Below are 21,608 nucleotides of genomic sequence, written 5' to 3'. Positions count from 1 at the left end.
GGCCTGCCTCTATCCTTTCTCTTGAGTATGCAGCAAGATGCGTGGAGCATCCACACGTGCTTACACACTCACCACACGTTTGTGGCTTCTAAGATTCTATAACTCACTGCCCAGCCTGTATTGAGCCTTTAGGAATCCCTGAAACAGTTGAGAAGAAATGTTCTTACTTGCTTTCTTGGAAGCCTTGTGTTGCTGTCACTGATGCAGATAAGCCAATGCTCCATCCCCATCTCTCCTTGGAGGCACCTTTCTTCCTTAGATTTGAGGTTAGTTGGTTCTCCTGTACCATTAACTCTCTAGTGGGTTCCAGCAAAGTTAGGATTTTTGTAGATCACCTGGCTTTTTCTTGTTGCTAGCGTAGGAATGTCTTCCTTTGTTAGCATTCTACAGCCTAAGTGGGGTCCAAACAGGACCTTTCTCTTTAAGGGTATGTTACTTTTTCTCACATCCTGTTGGACAGAAATTAATCCTATGGGCCATGCACAGCTGAAGAGGACACTGGAAAACGTAGTTTGCATTCTGTACAGCAGCGTATCCAGATAAATATCTTCTGACCATGCAGGATTTGAAGAATGTTTACCGATGGCGACTAGCAGGCTTGGCCACACCTGTGTCTTCTCTCAGCCTTCACATTATTTCCTCCTCTCGGTAAACAGGCATACTTGAGTTCAGAGATGCGGCGTCGTTTATCACAGTCAGAAGGCCCATATCATCAGTGCTCAGGCACAGATGCTCCATTCTGGGCACAAACTCAGTCAGTGTGAACGTCACAGAGGACACATGCAAACCCACCCTCCAGGTGCCAGATGGTGTCAGACCCAGACCAGCCTCCTCAGTCCCAGGCAATCCCCACTTCCTGGTTAAGAAAAAAAAATGATTTTTTTTCCTCTTGGGCCTTAAAGCAAATTTGACATTTGTTAAATTGAAACTTTTTTCCCCAAAGCATGCTTATTAAGTGTAGAGGCACAGATTGCCAAGCCATCAACTCAGGTGTGTAAAATAATGTGATTCTTTTATAACTGTAGTTTCTCTCTAGAGTCCTCACTCCGCCTAATGGCAGAAAAAAGTAGATTCAATTCCAGGTGAATAGCATCAACTCGGGGTTGTAAGCTGCCTTTCTAGACAATTCAGGACTCTCACCCTCCCCTCTCAGGTGCCTCTAGGTGGCTGGTTCACATGGGGCCACAGTGGGACCCTCCCTCAGCCCTCACCTCCTGTGCTGACATCTGCGGACCGTGCTGCCCATCACCCTTCTGGGTCTGGTCCTAAGGGTCAGTGTGCCTGTCTTGTGTTGCATCCCGACTCAGCATGTTTTCCTGGTGCCTCTCCCCATCTTGTATCGTGGGGGTCCACTGTGAGACCTGGGGTGCACCACACTGCCCCCGACCTTGTGAAGATGTGAAAACCCAAGGCTCTCTCCTCGGTCCTCTATACCTGCCAGCTCTTCTCTCCCTGCCCTCACTCTGGCTGTGTGGGGTCCCCACGAGGTCGCTGCTTCTGGGATTCCAGGTAGGAAGCGAACCCAAGTCCTCTCTGTGTTCAGACCTCCTACTCATCAGGGGTGTCTGCAGTTCTCCATTTCAGAGGCAACGTTGGGGGATGGCCTCTCAAGACCCTCCCCTGTGTCTCCTCTTTCTTTCAGGTTTTGCTTCCCCAACCCAGGGATGACCTTCCCGTTTGGGGATGGGAGACCTCGGACTCCCGACACAGGAGTGGGGTGTCACAGTGAGGCCAGGTGCTCCTCGCCCACTGTGTCACAGCATCAGGTGGCCCCCCACGAAGCAGTCTGCAGGTGACTTTGCATGGTGACTTTGCTGACCAGCAGAAGGTGGACTCCTGTCATGGGTCCTGGATGTGCACAGAATGGCTCGGAGGACTGAAGATCAGGGCTGGCCAGATGAGATCCTGAGCACACGCTGGATGCAAGGGGCTGGGAGGGGCTTCTGTTTTTTGAGTCAGCGCATTATATGCCTGGAAATTGGACAGACACAGCAATACATATAAAGGGTTTGAGGCAGATATTTAAAAATTGCCCGTCACTTTTGCAAAATTTAGAACACCATGGAAAAGTGTGAATGTGGGGCCTTAATTAGCTGAGGTGACTTCTCCACCAATGAGCTTATGGAAAAACAATTTAAATGTTCTTTTCTTGCTCACTTCAGTTTGTAGATTCAGACTTATCCTGCACTTTTTAATCCCGAACCAGCCATTGCAGTACGTGTGTTTCCCGACTCCTTGGCCACACGATCTCTCCTGGCCTTCTGGGCACAGAACCACGTGACTGCTGTGGACACTGGGAGGCAGAAGGGAAACACGTATTTCTGGGCTTCCCACCCATCCAAGGACGGGGTCTGTCCGAAATGCTCTGTAACCTGTCGGCCGGGAGCCTGGACGGCGGGCAGGGGCCTCTTCCTTTGCTCCCCAGGAGGGCAGCACAGGGGGCTGGGGGAGGTAAAGGGGCGTAGCGGGAGGAGCTGCCCGAGTTGTCTCTACTCCCCGGAGGGTGCCTCCCACCCTCCTCAGGTCCCCACTCGAGGCCAGCAGGAGACGGTGACGGGTCCAGGCTGGTCGGGACCCCGCAGCCAGTGTCCCCACGCACTGCCCAAGGCTAGCGGGCCTCCGAGCTCGTCGGTCCTTCCGCGTCCTACACTGGCGGGGCGGCCACGGGAAGCCCGGAAGTACCTGGAAGGGCCGGACACTTGGCCGACAGGCGCCGGGCGCCGGCTCGCTCCACATTCACTGGGGCAGCCACAGGCGTCCGCTGTGCACACGCAGGGGGCGCGGCCCGTCAGCGTGGGGCTGGGAGGCGCGTACTCCGGAGGGACGGCCCAAGGGGATGAGGAAGGATGCGGTCGCCGGACCACGCGCCAGGGGCCTGCCTCCTACAGCCCCGTCCCTCCTCAACTGCGCCACACGACCCGCTTCCGCAGGAGGCAGGGGTCTGGGCTGACCCGCGAGCAGGCGGAGTCCTCAGGAGACAGATTTTGCTGCCCCAGCAGGGGCCCCGAACAAGAGCCAGGTGACCACAGGGAGGGCTGTGCTGCTACCACAGTCCCGGCATCAGCGACGGTGCGTGTGTGGCCCCACGCTGCGCCTCCAACTGCACCGGGGCGACCTTCGTCCTCCTCGTGAGCCAAGATGGCGCACACTCATCCACTTCCGTCAGGACATGACCGGAAGCAGCGGCATCATTTCCTCTCTCAGCCCATTGGTTGAAACTGTGTCATGTGATAGAAACTTGCTGCAAGGGAATCTGGGAATTGTAGTCTTTATTCTGGACGAAAAGAGTTCAGCTAAACCCGCAGTGCTCTATTGCTACAGCACAAAGGATGGACCAAGGGATGTATCCGAACCTTGAGGGCCCTTTCCATTGGTAATAATAATTCAGATAAGGAGGCAGAACTTGAGACAGTGATTTCAGCTGGGTACACGTGATCATCAATAACGTTAGGAAGAGAAATCACACAGGTGGTTTCAAACAAGTTGTGATTTTGGGTCCATGAGATCCAGAAATCATTGGAGGATACAAATCTAAATTTGAAAACCAAGAGGCAACAGCTCCAACTAGAAGGGAGATGGAAATTGCTTTTTAAAACTTTTGTGGCACTGCAGGCAGAAGAGCCCATGGAATGCCTGATGACATATTAAAGAAGCTCTTGTACTTCTTTATTCTCTTGAACATCATTGATTTTATTATTTGTCACTATGACAGCCAGTTAATGCATTTCCTGGGATCCATATGTCGAATGTGCTCCCTCTGCAATGTAAACCCAACACACCATTCCCTCGGACAGCCCTTACTTTCCATGGATTCTGGTACTGCCTGGTAAATCTCACCGTGGCACAAACAGGATGCCGTGTCCACCCAGCTATGGGGATCCAACCAGCCAGACAGCCCTTCTCACTGTGCACACCAGACACAGACTGTGTGCAGGAGAATTGTTATCTGAAGGAGGATTGGGATTCATAGCCTGTCTTGCTGAGACATTTGTAAACGAGCATTTTTCATATTGGCACACACAGGAGTCGGTGCTGACTATAGGGGAGAACCAAGCTTCTCTCTCTCTTTATGAGCAATTTTCCTGCACAATAGCTTGTCTCTTGCCTTTCACTTCTAGAAATGTTTGTCCACCTGAATGTCAGATAAAGATGGAATTGTCTCAGAGAAGTAGCCCAGACATGCAATAATGTGTTTCCAGCACTCAGGCATACACTTCATCTTCCAAATGAGTATCAGTATTTGTGTAGCCAGACACCTGAGTCTATTTCTGGAGTGGAAGCCCCTGAAAGGGCTCAGACATGCAGACATCTAGGCCCAAACCTGGAATGATGATCTGGAAACTACACACCCAGGTCTGTTTCTAACTACACATTTCAGGAATGCTGCCTGCCTAGTACATCACTCTCCCGTTTAAACAGAGAAGTGACATTGGAGCCGTAGAGCCAGGGAAGTCTGACCTTTGCTCCAGGAAGGTGAGATGATACCGGAGAAGCGGCAGCGGCAGGTGAGTCCTGCATTAACTCTGCGGAGCACTCAGTGATCCCCAGGGAACACGGAGCCCATAGCTGTTGGGGCACAGGATGGAGGCACCTCACACCAGGCCAGGTGAGTCACCCGGGGGGCTGACCTCCAGGGAGGACCTCAGGGACCACCCATGGGGCAGATCCGCTCCAGTGGTGGTTCCTCCATCTGTCTGCGGTCAGGAGAGCATGAGAAGGCTCTAAGCAGGCATCTCTCCGAGGCTCTGTAGCCCACGGGCGCGTTCTGCGTCAGCTGCTGCCGGCACAGACATGCCAGCTCCAAGAGCGAGTCACACGGTGACCCGGTGGTTCCGCAGCCATTCCTGACAGAGAGCACAGAGGCTCTGGCTGAGCGGATGTAGGGGCACGTTGCCTCTGGCCGGGTGTTATGTCATCGAGTTACCATAGAACGCACTTGCTCCGGAGCATCCTCGCACAGCACATACTTTCCCACCAGACTCCCCTTCAGACCGAGGGTTCCCGGGCACCGAGCCAGTATTGGACAGGAATGGTGTGATGAGAGAGCTCTTTGTCTCTGCACAAGGAGTGCTGGGGCTTGCCGTACCATCTCTGTGAGGAGGCGCCCAGACCTGGACCTGGGCCGGGAATGCAGGTGTTCCCAGGAGCATATTCAGGAAGGGTCACACCCTTGCTGTTGGCCGCGTGAACAGCCTTCTCTCCTGGGTCGGCTTCCCTCCTGCTTCCTGTGGCCACTACTCCCGCCCAGCATGACACAGCTGCCATGTGTCCAGTTGAAGGAGCTTCAGGGCTCTGTATGGCCTGCGGGTCACTCCCTGACCCTTGTCCAGGCCAGACCCTCAGGGACCTTGCATTGAGGCATCCGAGTCTCATGGAAGGAAGCTCCCCTTCCCAGGGAGAGGCTCCAGCGTGGCTGGGGGACCTGGGGAAGCAGAACTACCTGACCTCAAAGCCCCATCTGTGGAATCCGTTGATGCTGGAGTGGGGCACACTCAGCCTCATGGCATCCCGTGGCCACTGTCTGCTTCTCTGTGCCCCAAGGACCACCCCAAGGCCTCACTCCTATAATAAGTGTCAGAGCCTGGACTGATGCCCAGGTAGGCAAGGTCTGGAGTTCCAGCTTTTAACCTCAACACCCTGGAGGTGCTGCCCTGACCTGGTCCCATTTATCTTCCCCTTGGAAATGAGGCCAGAGCCCCACTGCCCCTCTGGGATCCATTACCCAGACATTGGCCTTGACAGAGGGCATGGTGATCCTTCCGTTTCTCCCTTTTTTCTCTTCAAAGGAGAAAGTTCTTGCTCTCCGGTGCATTTTACATGCAGCTTCTACGTCCTTGTGATCTTTTTTTTTTTTCTCTTTGCCACAAAATCCGTCCGTTCTGCAGCAAAACAAAACTACCTCCATTTTCCTCTGGGTTCACACTTCTGTTCCTTTTCTCAGGATTCTGTTCCATCTCCTTTTCTCACTCCACTATTCTGCACAGATAACCACTACTCATCTGTAAGATCCCGTTCAGGCATCACCCCATCAGGGGAGCCTCTGCCCAGCTGGGTGAGCAGCCTGCTCTCGGCAGTAGGTGCTTCTCCCCGTCACTCACGGACTCGTGCAATCAAGCAGTAAGCATTTGATGGGCGCTCACTGTACCAGGCACTGAGGATACAAACGTGACTGTATCCTAGTCGTGCCCCTGCCACATCCTATGAACATCTCACCGTGGACACATGAGCCAACCTTCATGGCCACCATTCGTTTATCCATAATGGGCACCGGACAGAAGCCAAGCCAATCAGAGTCCTTCCCTGAGATTTTCCAGGTGGAACAGACACAGTCTACGTTTCTCCAGTGGTCACGGCTCCATGACATGAGGCTTAGGGTCCGTAGACTCCCATGTTTCCTGCCTCCTGGAGATGCTGGTCCACCATGGGAGGGAATAAAGTTAGAGCAGGGAGTGAAGGGGACACAGTGGTGTTCAGTTGTCTGGTGTCTGCTGCTCCAGAAGCTCATGCCTGTCTGCTTCCTGCAGCGTGCTGGCTCACCTGACTCAGGTAGGCTCCAGGTGGGACCAGATGACACACCCTACCCGGAGGACTGAAGAGTCTAAATGATCCTCAGAGGTGCAGGCAAGTGAAGGGAACCCACAGGAAGAGCATCTCTGGGCCTTGCAAGAACGGGGAGTCTTTGCCCTGGGCTTGTCTGAATAACAAGGGAGGAAGCAAGTTTTCTCGGAGCCAGGGAGAGCTGTAGCCTGGGGGAGCGGCCTGTGGGCAGGAGAACTGTGGCCTCTGCCAGAGCCACAGGCCAGGAGGACGGAAGCAGAAATGCCCCAACCCCCCTCTCCTCCTGCCCTCCAGTCTCCTGCCAACTCCCCCAACTGGCTGAAGCCCACCAGGAGCTGACAGACTGCTTTCAGGCATGGTGGGGACCGGCCTCCCTGGGCACACCAGGGTGGGGAAGAACGAAGAGCAGCAGAGGAGGGGCACACACAGAACAACCAGCTCAGAAGCCTTCTTGATCCTTGACCAACACCCACCCCTTGACCTCTGGCATTTGGAATTGTGTTTCTGTGGCCAAAAACTGGGAGTTCTGACTGTTCAGTCTATTTCCATGACACTCTCCTGGACCACACAGTCTGATCAAGGACTGTACCTAACTGGGGATCCCTGGGTGGCTCAGCGTTTTAGCGCCTGCCTTCGGCCCAGGGCATGATCCTGGAGTCCTGGGATCGAGTCCCACATCGGGCTCCCTGCATGGGGCCTGCTTCTCCTTCTGCCTGTGTCTCTGCCTCTCTCTCTTTCTCTCTCTCTCTCTGTCTCTCTCACACACACATGAATGAATAAAGAAAATCTTTAAAAAAAAAAAAAAAAAAAGACTGTACCTAGCCCAGAGCCTGGTATACAGTAAGTGCTCAAGAACATGTATGGAATGACTGGTGGGTGGATAATAAAATCTAATGCAGATGCCACAGGGGAAGACTACTCTGATGGATAATCCCTGCCTGGGTTTATCACCTTCTACCCAGTACTTAGGTGAGAAAAGCATCTTTTCCTTTTTCTGCTGTCGCAGACCTAGGAGAAGGTTGGGTGAGCATCATAGAGCCTCTCTTTCCAGCAGGGCGCTGAGCTCTTTGTGGTTATTCAGTTACTATTTTACAAAAGAGAAGAAAGGGGCATAAGTGTCATGGGCTTCCATGTCAATTGGAAACCACAAGCGCCTCCTACAGAATTGTCACCCACGCTAGGACCTCAGAAGGACAGCTTCTTGGGAGTGTCGTGACACTGGCACCTCATTCCGTGATCCCACTCATCGCTAACCAGTCTAGATGTGTAGACGTGAGACGGTCTCAGGCGTGGGCACCAGTCCCCTCTTAGCACAGCGGATAAACCCACCCCTTTGAACACAGGCTCAGCCTGGCTCTGCTCCTGCTAAAGCTGCAGTACTGGGTCCCTGTGTCCTGCTGGAGAAGCACTATGGGGAGCTGGAAAGCGAGAGGCAGATCAATTGGGTTTCGGGGTGAAAGCTGAACAAGTGGCCCTGATTCTTGGGAAAGTGTACACCTCTGTCCTGAAGGGAATATTGGTTGCTCTGATGGAGTCTGGAGTCTGGAGTGTGTGTCAGCTAGGCTTGAAGAGCCTAGGCCAATCTTCCGGGCAGTTCCTCTGGCAGAGTGAGTGAGTTTGCTGTGGAAAATTCTCCACCGCTGGTCAGCCTGTGACCCAGTCTCCCACCACACCCCCACCTCTGTGCAGGGGCAGCAGTGTTGTCGGCTCCATTCCCTCTGGCCTGAGCTCCTTGCATAGGTAGGATGCTTCTGCTGCAGAGGAAGAAACATGATTTATTCCCAGCCCATTTCAGTGGGAACCCGCCCGGCCTGCCTCTCTACCTTTTGTGCATGAAGAAAGATGGTTTGAGGTCCTCACAGATCCCAAGCTGAGCTCAGCTCAAGCTGCCGAGTGCTGGGCAGCTCCCTGTGAGGACACGGGGTCAACCCGGCAGTGCTGCTGAAGTCGCAGATCCTAGGACTGCTCGCCCCACCCTGCTCTCCTCTGGACTGGGAGCTGGCCCAGGCAGGGTGCTGTGGGGAAAACACAGGGCGACATGGACGTAGCGCCTGGATAACTTTGGAATAAATCCTTCTAGGCTCCTCCAAGTGCAAGAGACAGAAAACCCAATGCAAACTGGCCTACAAAGGAGACTTCCTGACTCCTCTAACTGAGCAGAATGAACAAAATCAGGAGAAGGTGGATCTAGGACTTAGAAAGCCTGTCAAGATCCAGTTTTCTCCTTCCACCTTGAGGCCCTGGGGATCCGGGACTGGACTTGCGATCTGCAGCTGGGCTCTGACCTGTGGCGTAGGGGGCTCCGATTCCCGAGCAGCATCCTGATAGGGCTGACATCCAGCCCGTGCTGCAGGGAGGTTCCTCCGTGGAGCCCACTTCTCCTCCCAGGGCACAGCAGCTGGTCAGCAGGTGTCCTCTGCTCCCAAGGACTGTCCCTGGGCAGGTGTCCTGCTGCTATCGGGTCCAGGACCCAGTCCTGCCTTTGGTCCCTTTTCAGACAAACCTCTTTGGTCCCAGAAGGACGACGGCATCGGCTACTTTGGGACGCGGGTCACTGGAGCTGCCAGCACGCAGAGGCAGCTGACCCAGGTATTGGCTGTCTCTGCGCTCCTGTCGTCTGCCTGGACACACATCCTCCCCAAGGAGCCTGCTGGTCCTTGGTCCTGGGTAGTGTCCTCACAAGGAGATCCACCAGCCACAGAGGAGGAGCCTGGAGCTCCCTCCAAGCCAACTGGACAGGCTCCTCCCACCACCACGCTTTTACCAGCTCTTCCTCCCTGAGGCCACACGCAGTCCCCGGAGCCCACAGCCCTGCCCTCTCCCAGGCTGTGGCCCCCATGTCACTCCTCTGCCACCCCGTGTACCTGGCTGTCTGCACGAGTGTTCTTGAGCTTTCCTGGTTGCTCTCTGCTTCATCTGCCTTTCAGGAAGGCCTCAGCCAGGACTCAGAGAGGGAGAGGATGAGTATTTCCTGCCCCACATGAACAAGGAACAGCCCCGCCTCTCACCTGAGCCCTGGGCCAGGTGCCGGCCCTCCGCCCTCAGCTGCACTGTCCCCTGTCCACTGTCCTGTGATGGCAAGGCCACCTGGGCCCGAGCTGCTCAGCCCAGGCAGCAAGGCAAGAGCGCTCCTCATGAGCCCTGAGGATGGGTCTTTGGCCCCACCAGTCACTGCAGTGACCGGGCCCCTGAACCCCAACACCGAGCCTGACAGATGGGGAGTGAGTTGGGGTCAGTGGTCACTGAGAGGCCTGTGGAGTCCCAGATGTTCCTCCCTGCTTCTCAGGAGCAGCCAGGAGGGTTCAGGCCCTTCCCACATTTCAGGCCTCTGAGAACCCCCAGGTGAGATTCCCCAGGGGAGGTTCCCAGAAGCAGAGGCTCCCTCCATACACCACGCCCCCAGGTGAGGCCCCAGGAGAGCTGCCCTCGGGGGTCTGAGCCCCGATTTGATGGGGAGCAGGCCTGGGGCCCAAGGTCTCCTGGGAGGGAGGCTGATGTGTCCCCTGCTGTCACACTCAGACTATGTCTCTGCCTGCAGGAATGGCATCCAGCTGGTTTCTGATTCCAGAGCCCAGGTCAACCCCAGCCTCCTAATCCCTGTATCACATGCAGGGAAGGGGAGGGAGGAGGCCTAGGGAACCCTGTCCCTCGGGCAGCCCCCCCTCGGCCTCACACCTGTGGCAGGACGGAGACCTGGGGGCAGATATCTGGGCAGAGAATGGGCTTAGGTGCATAGGGCAGGTGCTCAGGAAGCTGACGCTGCTCCCTGTGCTGGCAGGTAGACAGACGCAGAGATGGCAGGACCCAGTCCAGGTCTCAGGAGGGGCCCCCAGACCAGCCTGCATGCCCTGCGGGGAGTCAATTCTGTTCCCCGGGGGTAGCCCATCCACCTGGAGGCCGAGGCAAGGAGGGAGCCCCAGATGCCTCCAGGAAGTGATCCCAGCACCCACTCCCGGCTGCTCACGGTGACCCCAGGGCAGCTTAGAGGCTGGGATGATCTGTGAGCTCTGTTGACCAGGCCAGGAGCGCTCCAGCTTGGAAGAGGCCCCACAGGGGTGGGGAGAAGGGGTCTGGGGAGGGTTCTCAGGTGAGGGCCCCAGAACATCCTTGGGGGCCTGCCTGGGAGCCCTCGAGGGTCACCTGATCTTCATGCCTCAGGAACCGACTCTCCTGGGGGGTGGGAACTGTGTCCCACCTGCCTCCTGCCCAGTGCTACCTGTGAGAGCCCCCACCCAGTTGAGGGGCTGGGGCGCTACACTTGGGGTTTGCAGAGAAGACCTCAGGTGGCTGAGCATCTTTATTTAAATAAGTCATTAGGAAGCATAAAAATCAAGCTGGACAGATTTCTGCTTAAGGACAATGCAGTCTTTAGACTTTAGATTATTTATTCCCTTAATTTCTCCTCTAATGCAATCATAAATCCATATTATTAGATTTTTAATGAATATTAATTTCTTTTTTTGAATATTAATTTCTAAAATGAAAGTCATGTTTCTGATTCTCTCTGAAAGGCCAAGGGAGGGAAGCAGGGTGCATTTCTCAGGCTCTGGAGGCCCCGATTCCAGAGGCAGGTCCTGGATACCAGAGCCCCTAGCAGGACCACCAGCTGTGTGTGTCTGGGGGTCTTTAGAGGAAGGAGGCCCATCCCCTGACCCTGAGAAGGAGATGGAGGCAGGAGGTCGCGGGGGATGGTGGCACAGACGTTGGTTCCACGGAGCAGGTTCACTTACGTGGAGGCTTGTACTGCGAGCCTCGGGGGCCAGCAGGGTTGCAGCGGGTCCCGAGCTGCAGGGTGAGCCGGGCCTGTGGGAGGCCAGTGTGCAGAGCAGGAGCCCAGCGGGGCTGGGGGCTCAAGAGGAGCACGATGAGCAGCCGGCTCCGTCTTCCGTCAGCTGGTGCAGAACTGCCAGGGTCCTCCTGTGACAGCGTCTCCCCCTGGCCCTGGGCCCCACCTCCCACAGGCACCAACTCCCACAGCCTGGCTGGGCTGCTTCCCCAGGAGGGCGGAGGGCGGAGGGTGGAGGGTAGAGGGCACTGGCGTGTCCTGCCGTCCTGTCCGTCCCCTGATCATCAGGCACCTGGGGACGAGGTCGGGTCAGTGACCGCGTGCCTCCCTCCTGGGGCAGTGCAGCCCCTGACTGTAATGACCCTTTCACCCTGCAGATTCAGAGTCCCAACAAGGTCCACCTTGATGGGGATGGGGGGTATGTATCCAAAGGAAATGAAAACAGGATGTTGAAAAGATATCCACACCCCATGGTCAGTGCAGTATTATTCATAATAGCCCAGATAAACCACCTAAGTGTTTATCTTATCGAATGAATGGATAAGAAGATGTGGTGTGCATACACAATGGAATATATTCAGCCATGAGAAAGAAGGAAATCTTGAGATTTGTACATCAGGGATGGACCTTGAGGACATTACATTAAGTGAAATAAATCAGAGAAAGATAAAACTGTGTAATCTCATATGGAGAATCTTAAGAAGTCAAGTCAGACTTGTAAAAACAGTAAAATGGCTGCCAGTGGCTGGGGGTGGGGAATCAGGGAGATGATGTTTCAGGGTACAAACTTACAACTAGTAGACAAGTAAGCTCTGGAGATTGAATGGACAGATAGCGTTTATAGGCAATGGTACAGTATGATAAGCATCAAAGTCACTAAAAGACTAGATCTTAATTGTTCTCATCCCCCAAAAAGACATAATATAATATAATTATGTAATAAATGGGACTTCCGAATCATATAATTGGTCTATTTTTAGTTTTTTTATTTTTTATTTTTTATTTTTTAAATAAATTTATTTTTTATTGGTGTTCAATTTACCAACATACAGAATAACACCCAGTGCTCATCCCGTCAAGTGCCCCCCTCAGTGCCCGTCACCCAGTCACCCCCACCCCCTGCCCTCCTCCCCTTCCACCACCCCTAGTTCGTTTCCCAGAGTTAGGAGTCTTTATGTTCTCTCCCTTTCTGATATTTCCCACACATTTCTTCTCCCTTCCCTTATATTCCCTTTCACTATTATTTTTAGTTTTTAAGAGAGCTTCCATATTTTCCATAGGGGCTGAATATCCCACCAACAGTGCACGTGGCTCCCGTTTGTGCACATCCTCGCCTGTGCTAGTTCCTTGTCTTCTTGATGACAGCTGTTCTAGAGGGTATGAAGTGGTAGCTTGTTGTGATTTTGATTTGTATTTCCCTGATTATTATTAACGTTGAATATCTTTTTATGTACATTTGGAAAAATGTCTGCTAGGCCTTCTGTCCATTTTTTTTATAAATTTATTTTTTATTGGTGTTCAGTTTGTCAACATATAGAATAACACCCAGTGCTCATCCCGTCAAGTGCCCACCTCAGTGCCCGTCACCCATTCACCCCCACCCCCTGCCCTCCTCCCCTTCCACCACCCCTAGTTCGTTTCCCAGAGTTAGGAGTCTTTCATGTTCTGTCTCCCTTTCTGATATTTCCCGCTTATTTTTTCTCCTTTCCTCTTTAGTCCCTTTCACTATTTTTTATACTCCCCAAATGAATGAGAGATGAATGGATAAAGAAGATGCGGTTTATGTATACTTCTGTCCATTTTTAATCAAATATTTGGGTTTATTACTGGGTGCTTATGTTCTTTACATATTTTTTTTATTTTAATCCTTTACCCAACACATGATTTGCAAATGTTTTCTCCTGTTTCATAGATTGCCTTTTCATTGTTTTATTGTTTTATCTTTGCTGCACAGAAGCTGGTTAGCTTGATGTCCCACTGGTATTTTGCTTTTGTTGTGTTTTTGCGTTGTATCCCAAAAAATCATTTCTAAGACCAAAGTCAAAGATCTTCTTCCCTATATTTTCTTCTAGAGATCCTGTGGCATCAGGGTTTAAGTCTTTAATCTATTTCGAGTTAATTTTTGTGACTTAAGTGGTGTAAAATAAGGGTTTCAGCTTTCCCAACACCATTTGTTGAAGAGACTATCCTTTCCCCATTATGTGTTTCTGGCTCCCTTGTCAAATATTAGTTAATCATATATGTGTGGGTTTATCTCAGCGTTTTCTATTTTGTTCCATTGGTCTTTGTGTCTGTCTTTATGCCAGTACCATACTTTAATTTCAATACTAGTTTTGTGGTATAGCTTGAAATTAGGCAGTGTGATGCCTCTGAATTTGTTCATTTTTATCAGGGTTGTTCTTTTTGGTTGTTCTCCATGAAAATTTTAGGATTGTTTTTTCTGTTTCTCTGAAAAATGCCATTGGAATTTTGATAGGGATTACATTGACTCTGTAAGATGGCTTTGTGTATTGTGGCCATTTTAATAACAGTAATTCTTCCCATCTGTGAACATGGGGCTTCCTATCATCTGTGTCTTTTTCAATTTCTCTCATCAAGCTCTTGCAGTTTTCATCATCCAGATCTCTCACCTTCTTGTTAAATGTACTCCTATTTCATTGTTTTTGATGCTGTTGTGAATGAGATCACTTTCTTTTTTAGATGTCTACTTGGTAGTATATAGAGACACACTGATTTCTGCATGCTGATTTTGTGTCCTGAAACTTTACTTAATTCACTGATTAGTTCTAAAGTTTTTGGTGGAGTCTTTAGATTTTTCTATGTATAAGATAATATCGTGTATAAATAATGGCAATTTTACTTCTTCCTTTCCGATTTGGATGCATTTTATTTCTTTGTCTTGCCCATTTGCTCTGGCTGGGACTTACAGTGCTGTGGGTTGAATTGCAGTGGTGCGAATGAGCACTCTTGTCTTGTTCCTGATATTAATGGTGAAAGGCTGAAAGTATTTCCTCTGAGCATGATATTAGCTGTGGGCTTGTTTATATCACCTTTATTATGTTGAGGTATATTACTTCTGAACACAACCTCTTAGCAGTTTTTATCATGAAAGGATACTGTATTTTGTTGAATGCTTATTCTGCATCAGTAGAGATAACTTTTTTTTCATTCTATTTATTGATTTGTGTATGTTGAACCACCATACACCTGTATCCCAGAGTTAAATCTCAATTGCTCATAGTATTATGGTCCTTTTTATATATTTAACTTGGTTTACTAATATTTTGTCAACAATTTTGCATCTAAATTAATCAGAGATACTGGTCTATAGTTTTCTTGTAGTGTCCCTATCTGGCTTTTGCATTAGGGTAATGCTTGCCTTGTAAAATATTTTGTAAGTGTTCCCTCTTCTTCAGTCTTTTTTTAATATCTTGAGGAGAATAAGCATTAATTCTTTAAATGTTTGGTAGAATTCAGCAGTGGAGCCACCTGGTCCTGGGGTTTTCTGTGTTGAGAGGTCTTTGGTTGTTGATTCAATTTCCTTACGCAGTATTAGCTTGTTCAAATTTTCTATTTTGTCCTGATCCGGACTTGATATTTTCTTATGGTCCTTTGTATTTCTGTTGTATCAGTTGTAATGTCTCCTTTTTATTTCTGATTTTAAGTCTTCTTTCTTCTTTTTTTCTTAGTCTAGCTAAAGGTTTGTCAAGTTTACTTTTTCAGAAACTCAGCTCTTAGTGTCATTTTTCTTTCTTTCTTTTTTAAGGATTTTAATTATGTATTCATGAAAGACAGAGAGAGGCAGAGACATAGACAGAAGGAGAAGCAGGCTCCCTGCAGGGAGCCTGATGTGGGGCTCTATCCCAGGACCCTGGGAGCACACCGGGAGCACACCTGGAGCTAAAGGCAGACGCTCAACCACTGAGCCACCCAGGCATTCCTCTTAGTGTTATTGATCTAGTTTATTGTTTTCCTGGTCTCTAGTTCATTTATTTCAGCTCTGATCTTGGAAATTTTGTTTCCTTATGCTAACTCTGGGTTTAATTCTTATTTTTCTAGTTCCTCTAAGTATAAAGTTAGATTGCTTATTTAGAGTCCTTTTATTTTCTTAACATATGCACTTATTGTTATAAACTCCCCTCTCAGAACTGCTTTACAGCATCTGATAGGTTTTGGTATATTGTGTTTCCATTTTCATTTGTTTATAGATTTAAATTTTTTTATTATTTCTTTGACCCACTGGTTCAAGAATGTGATGTTTAGTTTACACGTTTGTAATTTTTTTCCTTATGGTTTTTATTTTTTTAATAATAAATTAATTTTTTATTGGTGTTCAATTTGCCAACATACAGAATAACACCCAGTGCTCATCCTGTCTAGTGCCCCCTTCAATGCCCGTCACCAATTCACCCCCACCCCTGCCCTCTTCCCCTTCCACCACCCCTAGTTCGTTTCCCAGAGTTAGGAGTCTTTATGTTCTGTCTCCCTTTCTGATATTTCCTACCTGTTTCTTCTCCCTTCCCTTCTATTCCCTTTCACTATTATTTATATTCCCCAAATGAATGAGAACATATAATGTTTGTCCTTCTCCTATTGACTCATTTCACTCAGCATAATACCCTCAAGTTCCATCCACGTTGAAGCAAATGGTGGGTATTTGTCATTTCTAATGGCTGAGTAATATTCCATTGTATACATAAACCATACCTTCTTTATCCATTCATCTTTCGATGGACACTGAGGCTCCTTCCACAGTTTGGCTATTGTGGACATTGCTGCTAGAAACATTGGGGTGTAGGTGTCCCGGCGTTTCATTGCATCTGAATCTTTGGGGTAAATCCCCAACAGTGCAATTGCTGGGTCTTCGGGCAGGTCTATTTTTAACTCTTTGAGGAACCTCCACACAGTTTTCCAGAGTGGCTGCACCAGTTCACATTCCCACCAACAGTGTAAGAGGGTTCCCTTTTCTCCGCATCCTCTCCAACATTTGTGGTTTCCTGCCTTGTTAATTTTCCCCATTCTCACTGGTGTGAGGTGGTATCTCATTGTGGTTTTGATTTGTATTTCCCTGATGGCAAGTGATGCGGAGCATTTTCTCATGTGCATGTTGGCCATGTCCATGTCTTCCTCTGTGAGATTTCTGTTCATGTCTTTTGCCCATTTCATGATTGGATTGTTTGTTTCTTTGGTGTTGAGTTTAGTAAGTTCTTTATAGATCTTGGAAACTAGCCCTTTATCTGATACGTTATTTGCAAATATCTCCTCCCATTCTGTAGGTTGTCTTTTAGTTTTGTTGACTGTATCCTTTGCTGTGCAAAAGCTTCTTATCTTGATGAAGTCCCAATAGTTCATGCTCATGGATTGGCAGAATTAATATTGTGAAAATGTCAATGTTACCCAGGGCAATTTACACGTTTAATGCAATCTCCATCAAAATACCATGGACTTTCTTCAGAGAGTTAGAACAAATTATTTTAAGATTTGTGTGGAATCAGAAAAGACCCCGAATAGCCAGGGGAATTTTAAAAAAGAAAACCATAGCTGGGGGCATCACAATGCCAGATTTCAGGTTGTACTACAAAGCTGTGGTCATGAGGACAGTGTGGTACTGGCACAAAAACAGACACATAGATCAATGGAACAGAATAGAGAATCCAGAAGTGGACCCTCAACTTTATGGTCAACTAATATTCGATAAAGGAGGAAAGAATATCCACTGGAAGAAAGACAGCCTCTTCAATAAATGGTGCTGGGAAAATTGGACATCCACATGCAGAAGAATGAAACTAGACCACTCTCTTGCACCATACACAAAGATAAACTCAAAATGGATGAAAGATCTAAACGTGAGACAAGATTCCATCAAAATCCTAGAGGAGAACACAGGCAACACCCTTTTTGAACTCCGGCACAGTAACTTCTTGCAAGATACATCCACGAAGGCAAAAGAAACAAAAGTAAAAATACACGTTTGTAATTTTTTCAACTTTACCCTCATACTATTTCAGTGACAAAAGAAACTTTGTATGATTTCAGTCTTCTTAAATTTGCTAAGACTTATTTTGCAGCCTGTCATATGATCTATCATGGAGAATGTTCCACGTGCATTTGAGAAAAATGTGCATTCTGCTCCTGTAGATAGAATGCTCTATAAATGTCTGTTAGGTCCATTTGGTCTAATGTATGGTTCAACTCCAATGTCTCCGTTTAATTTTCTGTCTAGATTATCTATCCATTGCTGAAAGTGGTTGATTAAAGTCCCCTAGTAGTATCATATTGTTATCTTTGCCTTCAGGTCTGTTAGTATTTGCTTAATATATTTAGGTGCCTTAATGTTGTGTATAGGTTTAGCGTTATTATATTCTTGAAGAACTGATCACTTTATCATTATATAATGACCTCCTTTGTCTTGTGACCACTTTTGGGTTAAATTCTATTTTGTCTGATAGAACTTTCCCTGCTATCTTTTTCTATCCCTCACTTTGAGCCTACATATGTCCTTAAAGCTGAAGTAGGTCTCTTATAGCCAGCATATATGTTGGGTCTTTTATTTTTTTTTTTATTTTTTAAAAGATTTTATTTCTTTATTCATGAAAGACAGAGAGGCAGAGAAGCAGAGACATAAGCAGAGGGAGAAGCAGGCTTCATGCAGGGAGCCTGATGTGGGATTCAATCCCAGAACTCTGGGATCATTCTCCAAGCCAAAGGCAGATGCACAACCGCTGAGCTATCCAGGCATTCCTGTTGGGTCTTTTTAAAAAATCCATTCAGGGGATCCTTGGGTGGCTCAGTGGTTTTAGTGCCTTCCTTAGGCCCAGGGTGTGATCCTGGAGTCCCAGGATCGAGTCCTACATCAGGATCCCTGCATGGAGCCTGCTTCTTCCTCTGATTGTGTCTCTGCCCCTCTCTCTGTGTGTGTCTCTCTTGAATAAATAAATAAATAATATTTTTTTAAAAATCCATTCAGCTACTCTTTGTGTTTTAATTTAATGAATTTAGTCCATTTATATTTAATGTGATTACTGATAACAAAGTGGCAATAGTAAGCCATCACCTAATTGTTTTGTATTTCCATTCTTTCACCCTCTGTTTCTGCCTGTTATTGTAACTCGCTTTTCTGTGGGGCTGGGCTCTGTTTCCCTTTTATCTTTTGTGCCTCTACTTTAGATATTTGCTTTGGGTTACCATGAGGCTAACATGAGATGTCTCATAGATGAAATAATTTTAAGCTGATAGAAACTTCACTTACAAAATTCTCACTTGTTACCCCTTTTATATTTTTGATAACACTGTTTTTCTTTTAAATTGTATAGTCTTTAATTAATTATAATAGCTATAATTATTTTAATACTCACATTGACCTTTATATTATAGCTAAGTGGTTAATATTCCATTGTAACCTTACTCATATGTTCTCATGTCACGATTAGTATCCTTTCACTTCAGCTGAAAGAACACTTTTCGGCTTTCTCATAAGGAGGGTCTAGTGTGACAAACTAGCTCAGCTTTTGTCTGGAAAAGTCTACTTCTTCATTTCTGAAGGATAACCTTACCAGAGAGAGTATTTTTGGCTGGCAATTTTTTTTTCTTACAACACTTGTCATCCCACTCTCTCTTGGCCTGTAGGATTTCTGCTGAGCAATCTACTGATCATCCAGTGAAGGTTCCTTTGGCAGTTATAATATTTTCTTCTCTGGGTACTTTTAGGATTATCTCTATGTGATTTTTGACAGTTTTATTATAATGAATGTATCTTGGGGAAAACCTTTTGGCATTGAGACACAATGGTCTGTCAGCTTCCTGAACTTGGATGTCCAAGTTTCTCTCCAGGTTTGGGAAGTTTCAGCCATTATTTCTTAGATTAAAAAAAAGCATAGAGCTTAAGATTTTATTTATTTATTTGACACAGAGCACAAGCAAGGGGAATGTCAGAGGGAGAGGAAGAAGCAGGATCCTTGCTAAGCAGAGAGCCTGATGCAGGGCTCTAGGATCCCGACCAGAGCCAAAGACAGCCACTTAACTAACAGCCACCCAGATGCCCTTCATGCTTCTCCTTCTGGAACTGTAATTTTTCTGATATATGTATTTTTGATGGAGTCCCATAGATAGTCTATGCTTTTGTAATGCTCTTTCAAAGTTCCTATCCTGTAGCTCACTTATTCTATCTTCTATTTTATCCACTCTGCTGTGGATGCGTTTTTCATCCCATTCATGGAATTCTATAATCCCAGAATTTGTTTCTTTTTTTCTCTTTGTTGTTTCTGAAAAAAAAAATCCTTTGTATGTTTTCTTTGGTCTCTTTATCAGCTAGATCACAAACTTTAGCCTTTATGTTTGGTTATTGGAGGATTATTGTTAGATTATTGTTACCTTTTGGTGATGACATGTTCCTTGATTCTTCATGTTCCTTGTAGTTTTATGTTGCTGCTCTGATATGTGGAGTGGTGGACACCACCTTAGTCTTTGCAAATTGCCTTCAGGTGGGATATCCTGTTAGATCTGGATGTTCTCTGTCCCTTTGTGGATACATTTGCTCCATGCTTCTGCCCCTTCTTGGGGAAGAATTCTTGAGCTTGTATGTCTTCTCTGGTCTGTGGAACTCACCTCTCCTGTTTCCCAGAAGGGTTGCCCCAGGGAGCCAGCCACAGCACTGGGGATGTATGGGTTCAATACTCTTAGATGGCTGGGGATCCTCAGGTGGAGGTTCTTCCAGAAGCTCATGAGTGAACTTCCGGTTGTTATCCTATCATCAGGACAGTGTCCCTTCAATACCCTTTGATCTTCTCATCCACCTGTTTCCTGATCTCTTTCCTGGAGTCATGGATAACCTGCCTCAGTACTCTGGGTGCTGCCAGAGGGAATGGATTTCTCCTGCAGCATCCCACATGGCTGGGGAAGCCAGGTACTCCTAGTTCTCCCTCCAGCAGGAGAGTTTGCTGCCTTCTAGTTGAGCCCCCACATAGTGTCACTTTTGAGGAGGGGTGGCATTGGCAAAGTTCTTTTTATAATTTCCAGTGTATCCAGACTCCAAGGACCTCCACTTGGGACATATTGGACTCCCATAAGGCCTCCCTTGTCTGTGGATGTCTGTCCAAATCAGCACTCTTGAGGTTTCTTTGATAGTAGCAAGATGGTTTAAGCAGGCCCCCTCAGGGCTCTGGCTGGGTGTGCAGTCCCTATGGAGGGCTGTTGCCTACTAATGGATGCATAGTTGGGTGACACTATTCCTGGATCCTTTGGCATTTGGGGCTGTATCTCAGAGGCACTTTTATTCATGGATGGATGCCTGATTAGTTGTTTAAAAAGGAGACAAAAAGCAGAGATGTCTTACACTGCCATGATGCTCAGAATGCCTAATACCCTATTTATGTCTACACTAGCCTTGAATGGTCCCCTAATTCCCCCATATGTCTGCACTTAACCTGCTGTGTCTACCTAATAGTCCAGGTATTACATCGACATGGTTTATCTCACTGTTCCCCAAGTATGCCCGCCTTAATCTCAGATGTCTTCTTAACTACTAAGGTGTGTCTGTTCATAGCTGGGATATCTAATTATGTAGAAGTGTCTACACTGAACAAAGATAACTTTATAAAACCCCAGGTTATGTCTATTATGACCCAGAATATGTTCTTAATTTTCTAAGTGTATCTACATTGACCTGCGATGTCTAATTCCCTGTGTGTCTAATCAGATTTGGATGTTTCTCTAGTTCCCCAGGTAGGTCAGTGCTGATCTGGGATGTCTCTCTCAAATCCGTGTGTCTATACTGACCTGGTGCATTGTTCTCTTTCATCATTAGTAACACCCACCCTGACGTCTCCCTTGTCACTCTGGATTGTCTAACAGGACCAGGATGTTCCATGCAGAGTATAATATGACCTGGAATGACACTGCTTCCCCAGGTAGTTCTACTCTGACTGGGGATGTCTCCCCAATACTGCAGGTATGTCTACTCTAACATGTGATGCTGTTTCCCCAGGGGAAGCTACCATGATCTAGGATATAATCTTGATTCCTCAAGTATTTCTACACAGACCTGGGAAGTGCCCCTAGGTCCCCAGTTTTGTCTACCCTGGTCAAGGATGCCTCCCTACTTACCTAGGTTCAGGTTATACACATATGGTGTCTCCCTAATAACTCAGGTACATACACACTTGCCTGGAATGTCTCTATGATACCCTAGAGCATCATTCCAATTCTACAGGCTTGTGTACACTTAATGGGGATGTCTCCATATTTCCCAAGGTGAGTTTTCTGTAAC

The 21,608-nt window shown here is 47.9% G+C and overlaps 1 long non-coding RNA gene across 1 annotated transcript in view; it reads right to left on the bottom strand.

The window, feature by feature from the left end:
- Positions 1–18,184: 18,184 nt before the first annotated feature.
- LOC144299691 (uncharacterized) overlaps positions 18,185–21,608 on the bottom strand; it is a 44,107-nt gene continuing 40,683 nt past the window's right edge. Inside the window, exon 6 of the long non-coding RNA XR_013366355.1 lies at positions 18,185–20,630. This is a non-coding gene — a long non-coding RNA (uncharacterized LOC144299691). The remainder of the gene's footprint in view (positions 20,631–21,608) is intronic.

This window comes from Canis aureus, chromosome 27 (assembly GCF_053574225.1).
Source record: "Canis aureus isolate CA01 chromosome 27, VMU_Caureus_v.1.0, whole genome shotgun sequence".
NCBI classification, from domain to species: Eukaryota; Metazoa; Chordata; class Mammalia; order Carnivora; family Canidae; genus Canis; species Canis aureus.
This window is presented reverse-complemented; position numbering and strand designations above follow the sequence as displayed.